Source organism: Pelodiscus sinensis, chromosome 6, assembly GCF_049634645.1.
Source record: "Pelodiscus sinensis isolate JC-2024 chromosome 6, ASM4963464v1, whole genome shotgun sequence".
In the NCBI taxonomy this organism is placed as follows: Eukaryota; Metazoa; Chordata; order Testudines; family Trionychidae; genus Pelodiscus; species Pelodiscus sinensis.
In genome coordinates, this window is record NC_134716.1 from 48,335,172 (window position 1) to 48,357,296 (window position 22,125).

A 22,125-nucleotide genomic window follows, 5' to 3' on the forward strand; every position below is an offset into this window, starting at 1 on the left:
TGAGGTATGCCTACATTAACCACCCTGGGTATGTCTACACTACCCTCCTAATTCGAACTAGGAGGGTAGTGTAGACATACCCAGGGTGGTTAAAAACTGAAATAAATTGCCTAGGGAGGTTGTGGAATCTCCATCACTGGAGATATTTAAGAGTAGGTTGGTTAGACATCTATCAGGGATGGTCTAGGTCAGTGTTTCTGAAAGTGTTCCACAGGATCACTTAGAGAAACACATTAATTGGCCACCCCGGTTTGTTTATTTTACCAGCACCACGGCCACGGAACCTCGTGGCTTCCATTTCCTCCGTTTTGTTCTTTGCAACCAAGGGGAGCCACTGGAAGTAGTGTGAACCAGGCCACTGCTTCCTGCAGCTCCACCTGGCTGCAAAGAGTGAAACGGAGTCAATGGGAGCTGTGAGGATCTGTGGCTGCGGCACCGGTAAATAAACAAACCGGGGCAGCCAGTCCCACGGAACATTTTCAGAAACACTGATCTAGGTAGTGCTTGGTCATGCCATGAGGGCAGGGGGCTGGACTTGATCTCTCAAGGTCCCTTCCAGTTCTAGTGTTCTATGATTCTAAGTTCTCAGCCCATGATCACTTCTTCTGGCTTCCCATGTAAATGGGGTAACCAAACCAGTTAGTGATGCTGCTTAGCATACTGTACGGCAGAACATGATCATGATACATATTTTCCCTCCTGTCAGCCACACCTAAATAAGGGCTCTCCACACAATAATAATTGTTGGCAGTTTGCATCTTCAACTAATGAATAGTGGGACTGAAATGATCCTTTCAAGCAACAAAACAAAGCAGCACCTCTCTACCATGATAATAAGAGTTCACACAAAACTTCATGAACAACCAAACCACTTATCCATCAGAAAGAAAACCCAACTTGACTGAGTTGAGCACAGTTATTTCCTTTGACCAAGGACAGGTCAGACGCAAGTAGCTACTGCCAATGATGAAAAATATTAATACTTACTGAGCATTAAGACCTTTATCTTCAGAACCTTTAACTAATCCTGACAAACACCCAGCAGGAAGGGAGGTAAGTAATATCCTTGTGTTATGCAAGGAGAAACTGTGGCAGACAGAATAAGAAACTTGCCCAAAGCTACAGAAGAATTTAATGTCAAAACTGAAATTAAAAATCAGGAATGTCTGGTTCCCAATCCCACGCTGAGGCTACACTTCTTTTTTTCTAACGATAACTGCCTGTTACATCCCTATCCTGCTTATTCTCTGGTGCTTTTAAAGAGTTCAGTCCTGCTCCCACTGAAGTCAAGGCCCAAAATCTGTTGGTTCCAGCAGGAGCAGAATGGGGCCCAGATGTCCTGGGAAAGACCCAGTTTTCCCTTAAGAATCCCAGTGAGAACATGCTTGCTATCCACAGCCATAATTACCACCTGCAATTTAGATAAGGGATTGACTTACCAGGAAAATGTACACAGGAGAGGAAGGATGGCTCTGTGATTAGGCACTGGGAGGAATGGATTCAGTTCCTTATTTTGCCACAACTGTTCTGCATAACTTTGGGTCTGACACATTATTGCTCTGCACCTCAGCCCCTTGTCATTAATACCTCATTTCTCTCACCCTTTGGTAGCCTGAGGAACATGGACAGTTTCTCTGTGTATGTACAGTGACCAGCATAATGGGCTCCCAGTCTCAGCTGGGGTTTCTATACACTCCAGGAATAAAAACAAAATAATAATGTGGCAACCAGCTTAAAAGTAATGCCTGAAAGAGGCCATCTTGCAACCTACAATTACCTACAATTGCTAATACTTAAAGCTCAAGCATCTGCCGGTTAGTTAATCCAACCATAAAGTAAACAAAAATAAATACTATAATTTAATAATATTCTCATGTAAATGCAAACTTTAAAAAATAAGATATGTGAAGATAATTATCAATTTCAGCTGCTGCCTGACAGCCTGGTTCCTGGAGATTTTGTCATGGACAGCCCAGTTTTCAAAAGAGATCAGAAGTTCAAATGCAGGAATTTAAAGCTGTACGTAAATGAGCAGTTATGCATTAAAAATGGGGATTTGCATATTTAATTTACAGTTTCCACGTGTAAGGCCTGGGATTGTTGATCTACTTTACTGTGCACAAATTAAGAGATAGAAAGGTTAAGGGTCTGATCACATGCAGTTCTCATTCACTTCATCTGGAATATGAAAAACAAGCCCTAAGTGAATTGCCCAAGCTCATATAATGAGTCAATGTCAGAAAGGAGACTCAGAAATTCTTTCAGTCCCTGGGTCCAAACACTAAACATTCTCTTTCCCAGTAAAAAGTCTGTACAATGGGCTGACTCCTCCCTTGATATAATTTACTCATAACATTAAAAACATAGGGCAGACAAACAACTCCATCATCATTTTTAATAACTAGCAAATAATGCCAACTAGGGCAAGTAAATATGTGTGAAGCACCCCTCATTCGGGCATTAACTTGCATGTGTGTCACAGATGGTTTTATTGGAGAGAGACAGAGAGAGAAAAAATAAGTTACAATCCACATTTAAAAAAAAAGACAAAAAATTGTGTGGTATAAGAAATTAAAGAAAAATACAAAGCTATTCCCTTGCCTTGAGAAGATATGGACTAAGCTCTACATAAATAGAAATAACAGCTCTTTGAAATGGCAATGATTTGCTTGGAAAACATTCATTAAAAACGTCCTGTAATTATTGACTCTATCATTATTTCTTGGCATCGTCGGCGTCTTGCTGCATTTTGTGTTTTCCGTGAAAAGCAAAGCATTGTTTTGGGGGGGAGGGGAAGCCAAGGACACTATATTTGAAATATGTGCTTGGTGACATGAAACTGATTGCCCAAAGGAATTGGGATAAATATATTTGTGTTATTGTACACGTGAGTAGCTTGAATCATGTACTGCTCCCTCTCTTTGTTTGGATTATGCAGCTTGGCTGGGCAGCCATCCAAAAGATTCACATTAAATTCTAGCTATATTCAGCACAAAAGTCATCTAGCATCAGAGGATCAAAGTTACATCAACCAACAAGCACTAAGGAATTGATAAGCCGCTAAAATTAGGTCATCTCCTAGCAGCTGCTTTTGATGGATGAAGTGGAATTTAGCCTCAGGTTTTCTATTTAAAGATCTGTTACAGCATCTTTTCCTGCAGCTACAACAAGAACACAACAAAGTATAATGCTTCTGATTAAATGTTTAATCATTTCTATTTACTCTTCTGATTGTTTCTGCCATACCCCAGATTTACAGCACTCCTTATTTGCAGTTTTGTTAGACATTTTAAACCCACACTGCAATATTTAGAAAGCTTTAAATTCCTAACAGCAAAGGCTAACAGAGGATATTTTTCTTCTATTTGGAGTAAATTTTGCAAACATGTTCAGTTATTTTAAAGGACTATGTTGGCAAACAATGATCTTTAAGTTTTCCTAGTTTCAATTATTTTAATGTTGTGTTCAATAACAAAAAACCAATCAGTTCATCATTAGGAATTTTTTAAAAATACCATTGTAATAGGTCCTACAGAATTTTTTTAATGCTTTTCATTTGTGATCCTTTCAGAAGAAGTTAGTCGATGAAATCTTATTGTGAAAACTGATTATCTTGTCAGTGATGATGATTCACAAGCAAAATGGATTCATTCTGACTTCTGCTGCATTGGAAAAACGAAAAAGGAAATCTGAATGGCTAGTAGGGACTAGTTATAGTATCTAATGCTAGCTCTTCTCTAGGGGTGCATCTACACTGCAACGTAACTTGAATTTGAGCTACGCAAATTGTGTATCTTATTTCAATGCTATTTCAAAATAGCTTATTTTGTCATTTGGTGCTGTCTACACAGCGCCAAATTTTGAAATAAAGTGCTATTCTGAAACATCCCTTACTCCTCGTAGAATGAGGTTTACAGGGACATCAAAATAGCGAGCCCGAAATAACGGGCTTGCTGAGAAGATGCAGGATAGGTATTTTGGGATACTCCAGTATCCTGAAATAGTGTTGCAGTGTAGATGTACCCAAGAAGAGCACTGGTTCAAAGAAGAGCTTAAGTGGTTGGTGGCTAAAAATTGTTACCATCACACATGAGAAAACAGTGAACTACATGAGTCAGTTGTTTCGGTCAAATTCTACATCCACCATATAACCTCAGCCCACAACTGATACCATTATTAGTGTCTTACCAGAGAGATCAGGGAGGAAATGAACAAGTCACTTATCAGTAAGAAAGCAAGCCATGGATTACTTGACCTATTAAGACATGAGGATCTGCTTCATTTAGACATCATTTTCTACATAAGAATAATTGGATTGTCATGCTCATATCTCCACTGAAGAGCAATCTGTCTCATTTAAGTGTGTTGAGGGTTTGGCAGGGAACGTTCTGTTCTTCTAAGAGAGAACAAATGCCATTGCAAGACCACTTTACAAATATTGTATTAAATTGTGTGCTTCTCTGCTTGTCGGTTTAATAGTAATAGTACTGCATTCAGTACAGGCTTTGAATGGGGTAAGTTGGGGGACACACATTGAATGATTACGATAAAAATAAATGTTTCATAGCTTCCATCTCACTAAATGATGCTGACCCAGATAATCACCATTTCCTGGTTATGTTTGTGAATTTACATGACCCTATTACTTATTCCATTTGTATTACCAAACACCACCCAATTAAAAAATTAAGTAATGATGGAACAAAGGTGTCTCAGAGGATGTTTGGTTTATGCAGTGTGCCTTGTGGAATCAACATTATTTGCTGGTCATTAAGAAAAGAGCTGCACTAATATAAACTAAAAAATCTTTATGAAAAGAACATTTAGGTTACCCAGGTAAGGCACTCAAGAGTTAGGAAATGCCAGAACTAAGGTTGTCTGTGTGGCTTTAACCCATCCCCTTGTGCACAGGCATTATGACGCTGTTTTTAAAGCTACATGATCACAGACTATTGTTTTTGTAGGAGCTTCTGCATCATTCAGTGAGAGGGAAGCTATTAAACATTTATTTTTATCCTAATCATTCAATGTGTGTCCCCAGACTTACAGCATTGAAAGCCTGTACTGAATACAGAACTATTATTATTAATTATTATTGTTTGGCTTTTTCTATGGTTCTTTCACCAGTGTCTTGTTCTTTACAAACATTAAGGAGCTTATTTATACAACACCCAGGCAAGGTATCTCATTTTTAACACACGGGGAACTGAGGCAGAAAGCAATTAAGGCCAAAGTTGCCAAAAAGGTAAACAAAAAAAGCTCAATTTGAGATGCCTATGTCCCGATTTTATAGCCCTTCGTATGTACAAAGCATTAAACTCACTTGAAACTCTGAGGGCTCCATGCTTCTGCAAATTGAACAGACCCCAGAGTCTCAAGTTGGATCTCGATAAAATGAGGAATCTTATACTGTTCACTTATTAAAAACTTTGGTTAAAAACTTGGTCAGAATCAAACAGGAACTCTGTGGCAGTGTCAGGAAGAGAAACCAAATCTCTGAGGTGGCATTAAGCTGCCTTAACTGTGAGATCATCTCTCTCATATTTTAAGCCCCTGCCTCATTCACTACACATCTTCCAACTTCTCCAAAAAATGAGGCAGGCATCCTGTGCAAAATCTAATATGTGATCATGAAAGTAAAGACTATATCATAATTAATATACACAAGGGAATCCAATTAAAGGTACACACAGGAGCGGCCCAAGGCTGGCTGCGGCAGTTGGCGCCCCAAGCAAAATGCGCGATCGGCGCCCCCATCTGCACGGCCGTCAACTGAGTGACATCATCATCGGGTGCCCAGTGACGTCATCATCGGGCACCCCGTTGAAGGCGGTGCCCTAGGTGTTGGCCAAGTCAGCCTATAGTCATAGGCCACCCCTGGGTATACAAGCAACCTCAATTCTGGTATTTCCTAAGTTGTGTTTGCCTTTGCAACTTTAATATTTTTGAACATAGTTATTATAATGAAAATTTCTATTCTTAAAAACATATATGTAAAAAAAATTATTGTGCAGAACCATATTGCCACCCTGCATGGGTCATCATCAGGGTTGGGATCTCTACATCCAGAGCACAGTCCTCTACCATTAAGGGAACGTCTACACAGCAGTGTTATTTTGAAATAACTGACATTATTCCGAATTAACATAGTCTGTGTCTACACTACAAGCAGTTATTTTAACATAATGTGCTGGACTTCTTATTCTGACTCCTGTAACCCTTATTTCATGAGGAGTAAGGAAGTCGGAGGATGAGTGCTCTTCCTCGGACTTCCTGCTGTGTAGACAGCACCAAAAGCCAAAATAAGCTATTTCGACTTAAACTATTCAATTGACATAGCTCAAGTTGCATAGTTCATTTTGGCTTTAGCCCTGCTGTGTAGACATGCCCTAGGAGAGAAATTGGCAGTAGAAGTGCATCTGACAAAGTAGGTTCCAGACAAAAACTTACGCCTAAATACATGTGTTAGTCTTTAAGGTGTCACAAGATTCTTCATTGTTTTTGCTGAAACAGGCCCTCTGAAACTTGGCAGTAAAAGGCTATTATCTTGTATTTGGATCTGCAATTATAAGTAAGGCCCTGCCATGAAAAGCATGTCACCTTAGGTGACTCATGGTAGGACCCAAGAATAAGGGAGTAAGGGATGCAATGTCAGGGTTGGTAGGGAAATGTGGTCAGTGTGTATCTGTGTCTTCCCCAGCCTCTCTTACTCGAATCCACAGTCTTGCCAAGCTCCTACCCTTCTGTTCCCTTTACTTCCTCGTCTTCTGTCCCTTCTGCTCTTTTCCTTTTCCCTTACCCTCCGTCTGCCCCTCCCTTGAATCTGTATCCCTCACCTACAGTTTCTCAGTCTTTTAAACTTTGAGTCAGGTTGCTTCCACCTCCTCCTGCACACTGGGGGCATGTCTACACAGCAGGGCTAAATTCAAAATAAGTTATGTAACTTGTCCCCCAACTTCCCATACTCCTCGTACAATGAGGGTTACAGGAGTTGGAGTAAGAAGTCCCCCAACTGGACCTTATTTTGACACTATGTCGAAATATTTGCTTATTGTGTAGACACAGACTATGTTATTTCGGACTAAGGCCAGTTATTCCGAAATAACACTGCTGTGTAGACATAGCCTCGGTGGGCACTCACAAGGGGAGCACTGAAAGTCTCCCTGCTCTTCATTCTGGCACATAGCACCATCACAGTCAGGAGCAAGAACTGCAGGAAAAGTCTGATACACAAGTTCTCTCCTTTTGTGGGTTCAAAAAGGAAAGTCCCATTTCCTCCTTTCTTTCACCTGTCTTGCCTATTGCTTCGCCTTACCTTATCTACTCCTATCCAGCAGCTAGTCCTCAACTATATGGAGCTCATGCCTCCAAAATTCCCCCCTTCTACTTTGATATCCTTGCAGAGCAGACAGAAAAGCAGAGGGCTGGGCTGATGCTGCTTAGTTTGAACTAAGATCCATAATATAGAGAAAATGATCCATAATATAGGAGGCAGAAAATCTCACTCTTGGGAAGTTATTAGGTTTTGGACCAGGTTTCCAAGTGAAATGACAAAAGGCCCCTTGCTTGACAACCTGGAAACTAGACTGGACAAAACATTGATGCACCATGGGCTGCCCTACACAGATGGATCCTAACAGGTCCTTTCCAACTCAGATTTCTGGATTAAAACTGGCTATTGTATAGAATAGTTGGCAACATTACAATGATCAGTTATGCCTGGCCTTAATGGTCAAAGAACAGACCATGCATAGCTACCACTGTAGTGCCTTTCACACCTCTTTGCAATGGTAATAGCAGAATATGTGAAGTATGTCACACGCCCTCTCCCTTGCCATAGATAGGAGTTATTCCATCATTTATCAAACGTACACAAATCCCTTTTCATATGCAAATATGCCATTTGCCTCAGAGCTCTAGCCAAACAGTTGTGCAGTGCTTTGTCATGAAGATAATATCTTTAATCACAGAGTCCCTTGTTTCCATTCTACTGAACAGGTGTTGCATAATGTCAAAGCCATTGTAACATATTCATTTGTTAACGGAGTGCAATGAATATGCTGTAGGGACATGAATGTGTCAGTCTCATGGTTAGGGTTAGTGGTTTCATGTGATGTGGTATGTGTAGGATAGTGGCATTGGCTCGGAGACACAGGAGTACATTACAGCAAATTTAACTGATGTGGCTGCTTTTAGTTCTTCTCACTTTTGGAAAGAAGAGAATACATGAAAGACTTCATTGCAAATGAGTAAGTTCTTCAATGTGGTTAATTCTACACTTTGGTTCCACTCCCTTCCCCTTTATAGGTGAGAAAGGTGACGACCTCTCATCCTCAGCTTCTAATTTTATTTATGGGGAAAGTAAAAAACACCCAATAGCATATAATTAAGTAGCAAAGACACCAGCATTGCAAAATCAATCTGTCCTGATTCCAGGCCAGGAGTTATCACCTTCCTCTGAAAGATCTGAAGACAGACCATTATGTGACACAGGATACTGTACTGTAGTAGATGAACCATGTACCTTTTCTGATATGTAGTCTATGTCGGGTGGGGGAGAAGGAGAGTGTTACTCCAGGGCCAGGCTCTAGGGGCTGGTAGAGGGACCAGGGCCATGCTCCGGACCTACTGAGGGCTGGCTGCCCCGGCTCTGCCCCTTCCAGCTGAGGCCCTTCCTAGGGGTGCAGAACTGCCTCCCCCTCCCCCTACCCCTACCCCAACACACACACCTTGCCCAGGGTCGTGTATACATCTGTAGCTGTAGGCTTTATAACCAGCACTATTCACCACCGTCTACTGCACCCCTTTCACATCCGCAACAATGCCAGCCTAAAGGTCCCTTTCATTTGCTTTTCTCTTTTCCCTATATTCATTTCTTCTCCAGTGAAGCCACCCCAACCCACTGTATAGACGACCTCCAAAAAACCCAGAGCTATAGATCCTACCCTCTCTCATCATTTAAACTCCATCTAAAAACCTACTTCTTCCACAAGACTCAGATAACAGAACTATGATAAATATTTATCATCACCCATTATTAATTCTTCCGGAGAATTCCAACAGGTTAGTAAGGCATTGGGAAAGGTCGTTCTGGTTTGGTTTATATCACACTGTTCTCATCTACTATAGGTGCTGTATGGAGTTCAAAACAATATTGATGTTATAGCAGTGCTTAAAGGCTCCAACCCAGATCAAAGCCTCATTGTGCACTGTGGAAACACACTGCAAGACAGTCCCCGCCCATAGTTAAAAGGCCTTGTCTTCATTTACCGGGAAAGCGATGCTGCAGACCTCAGTCTCCAGGGGTTCAATTTAGCAGGTCTGGATTTGGATCTTGGACATAGTACGTGGAGGATAATTAGAGTCCATTCTCTGTATTGATAAACAAGACAGAGGTGCCTTTCAAACCTCTCCCTTCCTAAAGAAAATGAAAAACACTAAGCACTATTTCCAAACTGATATCTTGTTGAACAGACAACCCAAGTTTTTCTATTACATGCCTCTCTGAAACATGTGAGGTATCTGTGGTTGATACTCATTTTCTGATTGCCCAGCTCAGGCATACCATGAGATGGTTATATATATTATTAGCCCCAAGAAAAGTCTATCGTAATCAAGGAGGCTGACAGAATTGCTGGGCCATTGGCCAAGGTAGAGGAGGGGCTGGCTCCATGTTCCTGGAAGGGGTGAGACATGGTGTGGAAGGGGCGGGGCTGAGGCAGCCAGCCCTCAATGCTGCCCAGACTGAACGTCCCCCTCTCCCCCAAACAGTCATTAGTGTCACATAGAGCAAGTTTTTCCGGGCTCCAGTGGCGATTTAAAGGGCCCAGGGCTCTGGTTACTACTGTTACTGCAATAGCAGTGGTGGCAGCTAGCCCCAGGCTCTTTGGAATCACAGGGCCTCAGGGCAGTTGCCCTCTATGTTAGTGAGCTTGCTCATCATTGGCAGGCAAAAATGCTGTGACAACAGAACACAGTAGGGAAGTAATGTAGACTGTATGTGGAAATAAAAAACAAAAATATAAGCAACTTGGCAGAAACAGGGGGCAAATTCTACTCAATTATTCTTGTGTAGATTTTTCCAGTTGTATTATCCTGGATCTAAACCAGTGTAACAAATCAAAATTTTCCCAGTCAGTATAGTGTATCTTATTATAAGCAGTCAGTAACATACAAATTGATATCCACTGCAACTATTACCTTAAAATAGTACAGCAGCTAAAAGGGTAGGAGATTTGGTTGATGGCAGGTTTTCCAGAAACATTTTCCCTTGCAGAAATAGGCTGCCCAACACGTTCCAATAATAAAATCAATATCCTCTCTCTACTAAGTTAGAAACAATATTTTTCATTAAAGGCATTAATGTATTAAGATTGCACTGCATCATTTAACCAGTGACGGGGACAACACCCTAATTCGAGAGGCAATAACCCAGGTCCAAAGCTACCTGATATTTTCTCCTTAATGGGAAATCAAATCAGGTAATATTATTAGAAGGAAAAAGACAGTGCCCTTCTTTTTCAGCTGTTTCACTGGGAGCCTTTAAACGTTTGTTTTCAAATAAAATGATCACGATGAAAACGATTAAGATTAAAATCAGTCTAAGTAAATCCACAGTGGAACATGCAGCCACAGAGCAGGAAAGGACACAGAGCTCAGCCCATGTAGCTCTAGCTTTATGAAAATGCAAGTATGTCTGAAGGTTTGGGAAGTTACATGTATATAAGTCCCTGGCCTTTGAAAGTAAGGAGATAGTAAAATTACTAGAGTGCTGAAACTATGTGACCTGCACACACAGATCAAATTATTTTAAAGTGTCTTCACATCAAGGAAGAATCTCACTGGCAACAAGTGACTGGATTGGTTCAGAAAACCTAACTGCACTGTAATTCAGGGCAGGCACACACTAGCCATTGCACATAAACCTTAAAATAAGCAGAAGCAGAGCTTGGATGCCACAGTTATTTTTTTTAAAAGCTCCATAACAACAGTCTCTACCAAGCCAGCTACTAACTGCTCCATTACACTCATTGATAACTCTTAAGGGTTTGCTACCATGATCTCAGCCTCAGTTCTCATTATATTCTAGACTAAAAAAGAATCTGCTTAACATGCTGGAAAAACTGAGGCCCTCATTTCAAAAAACATTTACTGCATAGAGATCTCAGCTGTTGTGTTTTCTTCCATCATGTTTCCAAAGCTGTGTTTGATTGCTAAGAAATCCTGGAGCTTGCTCTTTGCTTCTGCAGGGAAATGTTGGGTACCATACAGGGTAGAATCAGACTGAATGGAATAACTAGCATGAGAATCTCCACATTTGTAAGGCAATATTACTCCTGAAATGCTCAGCAAAGAAACTTTGAGCAGTGTTTTGTGCTGTGTTCACATGCAACATGAGACATGGTAAGAGATAGGATTCTAGAAACAGGAGTTGTTTGCTTGAAACATTTGTCATTACCTGAAGCTGCTTTAAGTATCATGTCATTTGTGAAAAAGTTTTAAAAGGATACTAAAAAAGTTTCTTTAATAATATTTACTCATCAGGTTTAATTTATCCATCCTCAAACGCTTCCCAAACATGTATCTAATGAGCTATTACCTCATTCAAATTATGCATTGCTTCCACAAGAGCTTTCAGATTATAAATGGGTTTTGGCCAGGCAACATACTGCCACCTGTCCCTAAATTATCAACTGACCTGTATTAATCCAGAGTTTGTGAAAAGTTATAAGGCAAAACAGCAACAGAATTACGGGAGCAGAAGCTACACATTACAGTGCCCCTAGCAAAAGTGACAGGACTAAATTTGCATTACAGAGGTATTTCAAAATGCTACACCTACTAGGTGTAAGTAAAGAACCCAGATGAAGTGTTAATTGAAAGTCAGAGAGGTAACAAGCTATGAAAACAAGATTAGAAGAAGAGTTCTGAAGAAAAAAACAGGCTCAGCACATTACAGAGAAATTATTCATAAGACAAACCACTGTACTTGGAAAAACTCCATAAGCAGCTGATTATATCTTCATATATTTATGCTAAATTCAGAACTGTGAAAGATAGATACTGGAGATGCTAAATCCACATGCTGGAGAAGCCACATGAGGACAGTGACCCAGCCTGAAATTCAGGATAAAGTCCAGAGAGGTTTTATGGTTTCCAATTACTTGCCCACTATGCTCCATTTTGACTGATGGTAGTATGGTCAGGGCCAACAGGAAGACTCACTGCAACTTGACACACCCTAACTAGTGGTTGTTTGAAGGCCACTGCAAAGGCAGGCTTATCTAACTTTATAGCTTTTAAAAAAATTATTTATAGCCCCTAGCTATCACACAATTAAAAACAAAAGCAAACAGATGAAGAACATTGTATCGTCTTCAAATATGCCTCCTCTAATGAGGATGGTCATTAGGACTGTCAGAAGAGGACACTAATGAGTCAGTGTGATCACCACTGAATGCATTGCCCTGGGCATTGTGTCATGAAGGTCCCCGATCTGGCTGGCCCCATGCAGATTCATCAATATCTGGGGCAACCGCACAAGTGACTCCAGGTATGACCTTTGCACATGGATGAAGAGCTTAAGAGCACAGTATGCCGGGGTAGTTTTATCCATCCTGGTGACCCAACTGAAAAACTTGCAGTGTTGCTTTTCAATCGAGCAATTGAAGAAAGACCAGATATTTGAGAGATTGTGACATTTCTTGGTGCAAAGTCAAATTGTTTTATGCTTAGAATTTGGTGCTGCCAGAAATACAGAATTCCTCTATCCAATCCAAGAGCACCCAGGGTTCTGACCCGGATGGCAATTCAGGCCTTTTGCAAGCTTGATAGATCCTGAAGTTAGTCTCAGCGCAAAGCCATTCTCTGCCCATAAGCGAGACACAGATTCCATGGAGGAAGCGGCAAGACCTATTCACTGAAGAACATCTGGTTTGCTGATTATCTGAACTCTGCTTTCAGTCTAGGTAGAGGAACTTGTCAGTGGTCTCTGTGGTACTTAATACCACTTGCAGTGCAAGCTCTGGTGGCTCAGCTCTAAGGTTCTGGTCTTCTTCTCTGAGCTGTTCAGCCTCATTGCGAGGGCAGCATCTTAAAGGCTGTGGAGGACAGAGTTAAATTCTCTGACTTTTCTATAACCAAGGCAGAATCATTGACATAGTTAATCTTGGTTGGTGAACACTTCTGGATTCTGACACATGTAGTCCTAATATCCAGACAATAGCTCAACACAATACATTTCTGCTGAACACCTGAGATTGTGCAGAAAAGCAGTAAAAAGCCAAGAAGCCACATGCACTGTTGCACCATTATCAGTGTGACACAATCATACCTCAGTTGTAGCACAACCTCTAGAATAGCCCCTTCTTCCAGTGTCAATGAAAGTGCTCACCTGTTGACCAACTCAAAAGCCTTTTTCATGTTGATATATGCCACATGAAGCAGGCCTTTAAATTCAGGTGGTCAACCATGGAAGATGGAGGACAAGGACAACTTTCATAGTCACCACCCAACAGTGAAACCTGATTGCTATGGATAACAATGTTTTTCAAAGACCAGCTGCATCCCATGAAGCAAAACACAAAGCAAAGATATTTTCAGAAACCGATAGCAATGAGACCAGTCTGTAGTTGCCACACTGCAAGATTTTTTGTCCTTGCACAGAGATACTAGGATGCCATCTGTCCATTTTGCTGGTGCTTTGCCTGATACACACTATTAAGAGTAGCTGATGCAGGCTGATCTAAGCAGGGCTGGATTACGACCTTTAGAGGCCCCAGGCACTGAAAAGATTATGGTCCGTCCCCCCCATATGTAATTCAAAGTAAAAACAATACTATACCGTACAAACTCTTTTTTTTTTTTTTTTTTTTGGTGCCCCTGCTTTGCTGGTGCCCTAAGCACTTTCTTAGTCTGCCTATTGGGTAATCCAGCCCTGGTTTTAAGGCATCTTTGAGCTGCACAGAACATCCTGTTCTGTAACTTTGGGATTTTTTTTTTACTTGCTCAAGCAATGGAGGGCCTCTGAGATTGACCAACACATGATAACACGTTTCTACATAATAATTTGCTCTATTTATTTTAATGTTTTTGATAGTGCCCATCACAAGTGTGAATGCTTACATTGATGTACCCTGATCATTCAGGGAAGAACTAATTGTATCATGTGTGTGTTTCACTGGAGCATTTGTTGTGACTGGAATTCACAACACTAAACATGGCACCATCCATTCACATAGTGTTATTACATTAAATACCGCCAATGCTGCCATGGTGTTGAGAATGCTCTTTTTCTCCTCTCCACCCTTTACCAATCCTGGATTCTGGTGGACCCTCCTTGTCCTCTCCATTAGCTTAGCTGGAGGAGCAGTAAGACTAACAATAGTTCTACAGCACTAGGGATGAAATCCTAGCCCCCACTGAAGTCAATAGAACATCCATTGACTTCCCAGATGCTGCTAGTATGCAGTGTGGAAGCCTTTTCTTCAGCTAGGCAGACAATCCCTACTTCAAATCTTTCATTGACAACATACCACAGCATCTACAGAAGGCCCTTGCACGGAGGAGGCCATGTGGTGGTTGCAGCTGCTGCCACCAAAACCAAAATTATCAGTTTCCAAGAACTGCCTCCTTTTCCCTTTGTCCTTGATTTGCCTTCAGGAGAGGAACAAGGAAAGAAGTTGTGAGGGCAACAAAAAAGAGAAGTGGCCAGAGGAGGTAGGGAAAAGTTGCCAAATCCTGGTCTCTTTATAGGTAGTTCCTTTTTTTTCTAGGAAGAGGTGAAAACAGCTGGTGGCTTCCTGCAAACTCTCTGTCTGCCCCCAAACTCCAGTGGTGACTCTCTGGAGTGGCACTATTGAAGGCAGACACTCACCTAGGGTATCAGGCAAGGTTATTTTCTGCCAATCACTAGGAAAAATGGGCAAAGGCACTTAAGAGTGATCTAGGGTCTGAGAATGGGGAGTGGTGTCTCAGAAAGTCAGCAGGTCAGGGCCATCAAAGACTTGTTCCTCAAAAGAGCAGTGTGGGTTATGAACACATAGGGAGTGTAGCATAAAGGATAGGCATGTCAACAGTGCATTTCCAAGGCCTCCATGGATGGCTTATTTATATATATAAATAAGGGGTTTCATCAGAATATTGTTACACCCACCAGGTCTTGAGTTAGTAAGTGGCTTTGAACATATCAATTACACCGTGTCTCAGTCCGTCCACTTATAAAATGGGGATAATAGTTTCTTATCTGCCTCACAGAGGTGTTATTTGGTTCCCCTAATTAAATATCTTTACAGGGCTTTGAAGATGTAAGGCACGATGAAAGTAGCATTTGATTAGGCACAGTCACACAAGACTTCTTTTCGCTTTTCCCTTTTTTTCTCATTTTATATGCCCAGTGGTCAGGAAATTCAAAGTTATGCTCCCCACAGCATGTGTCATTTAGCCACATAACACACACATAATAGAAAATGCTACATGTGAATAAGGAGAAATGAATTATAGTTGATGTGGGAATCATCTTGCATATTTGTCTTGTGAATTTACACAACCTGTCAACCATAACATTGTAGGAGGTTTTCAGCAGTTAAGAACTATGCAGTCTTGAACTAGCAGGCTCATAATTTTGGTATACCCTCAGATGGTTAAGAAGTCATGTGAGCCATGCTTATTTACACCAGCCAAGGTTCTGGCACAGTTAGCCTAGCTGCTTAGCTTGAAGACTGGTTGTTATAAATCATATTTTCACTTTATTTACTCACGCACACTTATGTTAAAGTGATACTCCTAAATTGAAGGCTATGTAGTAAAGTCCTCATTAATTTACTGTGTATTTAGTAACTGCAAATACACTAGATGGGAACAGAGTTGTTCATTCTGTTTGTTGTTGTTATCAAAGTACTTAACCTTGTTTAAAAGCCCAGCTTTGCTTAGCATTGAATACTTGCTTTCAATATTGAAGCTTATGCATTTCTGTGGACCTGTACCCAGCCATTTTAAGTCAACAAACATGTCTTTTCCCTGACCCTTTTGAGCTTTTGTTCAAAAGTTTGAAGGCTGCTTACTGACAAGTGATTTGTTTCCATTAGAACATGCCTCATTCCAGCCATCCGTGACCATTTTGTACTTAGGGCTTTATAAGCAGCACGTCTCAACATTCCTAAAATCCCAGAGAGGATCTGAAAATAGAATAAGAAATGAGCATTTAAATTAAAAGCAACAGCCCTTGCAGGAAGCTGCCAGGTTTTTATGTTAGATAGTGTCTTTCTGCCCCCCTTCTTCACAGGATTGTAAGCTGCATTTTCCATAATATTTTGCAATGCCATCGAGGTTTGCATTCACTCCTCTATTTATAGGTGTCTGTTTTAAAGTGAAACAGGTGTCAAAATGAATGAGGTTCTTGACAGCATGTATGTCCTTTCAGGGTGGGGGTTGCACAAGTCCGGCAAGAGCTAGCTGAGCTGCAGCAAAAGCCAGCAGGGAGCCCTTTAAAGAGCTGGCAGGAACCCAGGCTGCAATAAGACAGTACCTATAAGAAATTTTAAGTTACTTTCACTGCTGGTCCCAGAGCCATTCCGTTTCAATCTATGCCCTTTGTTACATTACTGGTGACATGATAGCATTACTAAGGAAACAAAGACGACCAGCCCTTGACTAGAGAGCTCACAGTCCATGTCACAGAGGAGGCAACATGTGTATGAAGCGGACAAATGGCTTTTAGATAGCAGTAGGAGGATGAGAACAATAAAATAGAGGCTAGCAGAGGAGCACATCTCAGCTTGCTACTTGCCTTCACTCTGAATGCTGTCTTAGCTGGTTTTACTATATCACCATTAATACCCACTAGAGTGAGACCACAGACTCATTTCACTTAGGCCAATGAACAGCCACTTTTAATCAGGACCAGAGTTCCCTGTAAGTTGGGAAATACTCAGGAAAGATTCAAATGCCACCCAGCTGATTAGCAAAGCACCCTCAGCTGCCAGCATGTGTTTCTACTTATGGTGCACATCTGCACTTGCCTTGGTGCATGAAACAACATTCATTCTGCACATGGATGGAAAATTAGAGGGAACATTGATCACAACCTGAGTCAAACCGAGTTTATTTTTACTTATACCATTTTAGCTGTGTATAAGGGCAGGCCAGGTACCTCACAGTCCAGGTAAGGATATGTTACTCCTGTCCCAAGAAGCTTCCATGATAAATTCAAACTTGACTTGACAAGAGCAGGAAGGACAGAGGTAACATCAAAAAGATTATGTACAGCTCAAAGAAACTATTTGTTCAAGGAGACTGACTTTTTCTTTTAAAAAGTTAAAAAAGTAGGAACAGTTTGATAAGGTTCAGGTAGGTCTTCAGGAGGGATTTGAAAGACAAGGAAGTGAGTATCCATGCACTTCATGCACATAGAATAGCAGGAAGGAAAATACAGCTACGTGTGGTGGTGCATTAAGATGGACATCAGTCGCAGAATGGAGAAACGAGGGTTGAGAGGATGAGCTAAGGGATATAGTTGGATAAGTAGGACCTTGAAAGCAAAGACAAGAAGCAGGAATGCAATGGTGGTTTTGAACTGTGACTTTGAGGTGAAAGGCTCCATCTGATACTATCAGTCTGCTTCTCCAAGGCAGTATTCACTTGTGGTGGTAGGATTTAGTGATATTCATATTTATTTACCAAGATCTGGCCTGGTGTATCCTCTGTGGTCCTCTAAAATATGTACATGGTTCCAGGGGTAAAATTACCATTAAAAGGAATTTTAAAAAGATAAAATATTTAGGTTCACCACAAGAATGCTGGTCCATCCAGCTATCTTGCATCAATGGACAGTGATTTGTGGTTCCCTGAAAGAGGAAAAGCCACAGGGGACCATCAGTGCTACAACAAGGACTAATTTTTCATTAAAATAAGTGGAATTACAAGTGTAAACATGCCAGTGCATTGCTTGCATGTGCAGTTACTGTGATTCATCATGCATTCATAGAAACTGAATATACAAATGACTACTTAACTTTTGAACCAGCTATTTGCATTTGTAATGACCATGATTGCACAAGCAATCATCCCCTAAAACCATAGCACTGCTGTTTCTGAAGCAAGACGTAAAGTAAGTTTGAAATAGGGTCTAGTAAATGTTACATATAATAAAAGAATCATCATAAACTGGCACACTGCAAAATTCTTTTTTTCCCCCAAACATAAAATGATTGAAGTAAACATTATATAGGAGGTGGGCAGTAGGATGTGGACAGAAATCTAGCATCTGAGTAACCCAGAAACCCAGAAATTCATAGCATTGAATGTTGCCACTCTATAAACAAAATTAAATTATACAAACTTAATTTTCTGATATTCCCAATAAGATCGTGACAGGCTGGAGAGACCCCATATATTAGAATTAATTGGTGATTACTTTGTTTTCCAATGGGTAGCACATCTCTTTCTCACTCATCCCATTTCCATTATCCCTCAGGCTGTATTGTATGTGACAAAGATCCCATTCACAGAAGGATGTAAGGATTATGTTTTAAATTAGAGAGACTGAAACAGATTGCAACCAGGTGAGTTGAAAGGATAACAGTACAGTTGCCCTCAGGAAGTGAGCTGCTGGCAGGGTGTTTTCCATGACTCTCCCTCTGGGTTCATTAAAGTCCAAATCTGTTAGTCTTGTGAACTCTCAACTTTTATTTTAAGACTATATATTTTTATCTTGTATATTACTTAATGCTTAGGAAAAGCACTAAATAGACTAAACACAGCACAGCTACCCATTGTTTATTTGTCTCAGGGGGTAGCCACATTAGTCTGCAACTTTAAAAACAACAAGTAGTCCTGTGGCACCTCAGAGACTAACTAAAGTATATATAGTACCAACAGTGGCGGCCCATCAATACAGGCGAACTAGGCGGTCGCCTAGGGCACCAAGATAAATGGCTGTTGAGGACTTTGGAGGCGGGGGGCCCCAATCACGTGCCAATTACGCATTTCACCTAGGGCACCAGTTGCTGGCAGCTCATCTAGGGCTGCTCCTGAGTACCATGAGCTTTCATGGGCAAATCCCACTTCATTATACAAGCTCACAACTCTTTTAGTCTTTAACAAAACAGGTACATGCATACTACTTACAGACATTGAATCATAGAAATGTCAACCTGGAAAGGACTTTGAGAGAACATCAGGTTCAGTCCCCTGCACTAAGACAGAACCAAGTAAACCTAGATCATTGCTGACAGGCATGTATCTAACCCAAACACAGATTCTACAACCTACCTTGGAAGCGTACCCCAGAGCTCAATTACATTTATAATTAGAAAGAATTTCTTAAACTTCCGTTGCTGAAAACTAAGATAACATCATCTTCGCCTTTCTTCAGTGGACCTGGAAAACAGATGATTATGCCTTCTTTATAACAACCCTTAACATATTTGAAGACTCATATTTCCTCATAAATCAGCTTTTCTAAACCTTTATAATTTTTATAGATCTCTTTTGGCCTCTCCCCAATTTGTCCACATTTTCCTAAAGTGTGACTCCCAGAGCTGGACACTAGTCCAACCAAGGCCTCCCCAGTTCAAAGTAGAGCAAAAAAATTACTTCTCTTGTCTTCATAGACATTCTCGCTAATACACCTCAGAATTATATTAGCTTCTTTTACAAATGTATGATTTGATCAGGAGAAATCCATGTTGGCTATTTCAATGGATAATATCAATATTTATACTGAAGTTTTTTATTTTATGAATTTGTCTCAGTTGTACAAAATTGAGTTTTTTTTTTCATTTTTGGCTATTTTAAAGTCACATCTGCCAAAATTATAGGATCAGTCAGATAATATTTTAATGACAATAGATGCTGAGATTTAAAAAGTTAGCTTTATAATCATTAAAACAAAAATTGTCAACATCAGATGTCAAAATATACAAAGGCTACGTCTACACAGCTTCCCTCTTCCGTAAAAGCCTATGCAAATGAAATGCAGATTAGCATATTGCCATGCTTCATTTGCATAATTAATTAGGAGCCATTTTTGCACAATAAGGCGCCATCTACACAGTGCCTTTTTGCGCAAAAACCCCCTCTGTGCAAGAGCCATTTTTCCTGAAAAAATGAGGAAGAACGGCTCTTGCACAAGAGGGAGTTTTTGTGCACTGCATTTACTATACATAGCATTAAACATTTTGGAAATTAAATCCTGTACAGTATTAACTATCCATGTGTAAACCTTCTGCAAGGTGAAGCCAGGAGTAGGCAGGGTTGGGTTCAATATCTAGGGGTTCTTTTCCATTGATCCAACACAGAATTGACTAGAGCCCCCACTGAATAATCTGGGAAATTCACACATCACCCAGGGTGCCTCAGAGGCTGAGTGTAGAAAGGAAGCTTTTACCAAAAAAGGAGGGAAGTAACTTGACATTCTGATGAAGGAATGCCTAACACAGTGAATGCTAGTGGGAAGGAAGTAGGTTTAGAAGATAAAATAGAAAAAGAACAAAGTTAAAAATCACTTAGAAAAGTTATATGCCTGCAAGTCACCAGGGCCTGATGAAATGCATCCTAGAATACTCAAGGAGCTGACAGAGGAGGTATCTGAGCCTCTAGCTATCATCTTTGGAAAATCATGGGAGACAGGAGAGATTCCAGAAGACTGGAAAAGGGCAAATATAGTGCCCACCTATAAAAAGGGAAATAAGAACAACCCAGGAAACTACAGACCAGTTAGTTTAACTTCTGTGCCAAGGAAGATAATGGAGCAAGTAATTAAGGAAATCATCTGCAAACACTTGGAAGGTGGTAAGGTGATAGGGAACAGCTAGCATGGATTTGTAAAGAACAAATCATGTCAAACCAGTCTGATAGCTTTCTTCGATAGGATGACAAGTCTTATGGATAAGGGAGAAGCAGTGGATGTGGTATACCTAGACTTTAGTAAGGCATTTGATATGGTCTCGCATGATACTCTTATCAATAAACTAGGCAAATACAACTTAGATGGGGCTACTATAAGGTGGGTAGCTCTGGGAGAGCCGGGGCTGCATGGCTGCTTGGCACTGTGGGGAGGCATTAACCTTGGGCAGGGGCCAGTGGCCATAACAGATGGGGAGACACAGGGCTGGGGCCAGAGGCCACAATGGGGCTGGCAGGTGCAGAAGGGGAGGAGCCATGTACAAAAGGGACAGGGCTGTGGCTTGCCTCCCCAAGCCAACAATTCACCCACCACCCATGGGCTCGTCCCATTCTACACTTCTATACGATTCAGATTACAGAGATTCTTCCTGTTAACCTGGGCCAAATTTCTTCCCTGCCTTAAGCTTCCGTGAGATGTGTGTCTGCATTGCTCTTTCCATTCCCGATGTATCTTCTGAAGTACAATGTTTCTCAAGGGTGGTGGAACCCTGTGAGTTCCCTGTCAGTGGGGCAATAGTTTGCACAGTGCTGATCACACTGTCCATGCTCAATAAATAATAAAATTTAAGTGTCAATAAAGGGAAGTAGCATGTCGGTAGGGCTGCACACTCACCTTTCAAAGATGTGTCACCCTTAAGGAGTTCATTTACATTACCATAAATATTCCATTAGCAGAACCGTTTATAACGTGCTTCTCTCTCAAGAGGCATTCTGCAACATGATTCTCCAACCACTTATGTTTGACTAATGTGTATCACATTTGAATAATATAAGAAGACAACTGAGTTAAGTGATTGACTGCCTGGTGAGAAACAGTGTTAATTTTCATTGAAAGTAAGCAGCCGTCTCTTAATTTTCTAGACAAATTACTGCAGTATTTGGCTTACAAATAAAAATATTTCAAGAAAAAAAATCAAATACTGTACAGTAATTCTTCATTTAACACTATAGATATGTTTCATAAAATGAAAATGTGTTAGGCGGGGTCAGTTTTCCCATTGAAAATAATGGAAAAGGTGGGGGTTGCATTTCAAGCGGTGGTGTCTGTTGGGACTGGGACATAAGGTTGGGGGAGAAAGGGGACTGGGTTACAGCAGGGAGGAGAGGTGTTTGGCTCTGGGGAAGGGAAGGGAAAGAGAAGGCAGGGGGATTGGGTTGGGAATATGCCTCTGTGGCGGGTCTGCCAGGACCTGCACTGCATCCGGCGAGGGGGGTGGTCTC

The 22,125-nt window shown here is 41.0% G+C and overlaps 1 long non-coding RNA gene across 1 annotated transcript in view; it reads right to left on the reverse strand.

The window, feature by feature from the left end:
• Nucleotides 1-1,087, reverse strand: part of LOC142829861 (uncharacterized) — a 46,820-nt gene extending 45,733 nt beyond the window's left edge. Inside the window, exon 1 of the long non-coding RNA XR_012904736.1 lies at nucleotides 988-1,087. This is a non-coding gene — a long non-coding RNA (uncharacterized LOC142829861). The remainder of the gene's footprint in view (nucleotides 1-987) is intronic.
• Between the last annotated feature and the right edge of the window lie 21,038 nt (nucleotides 1,088-22,125).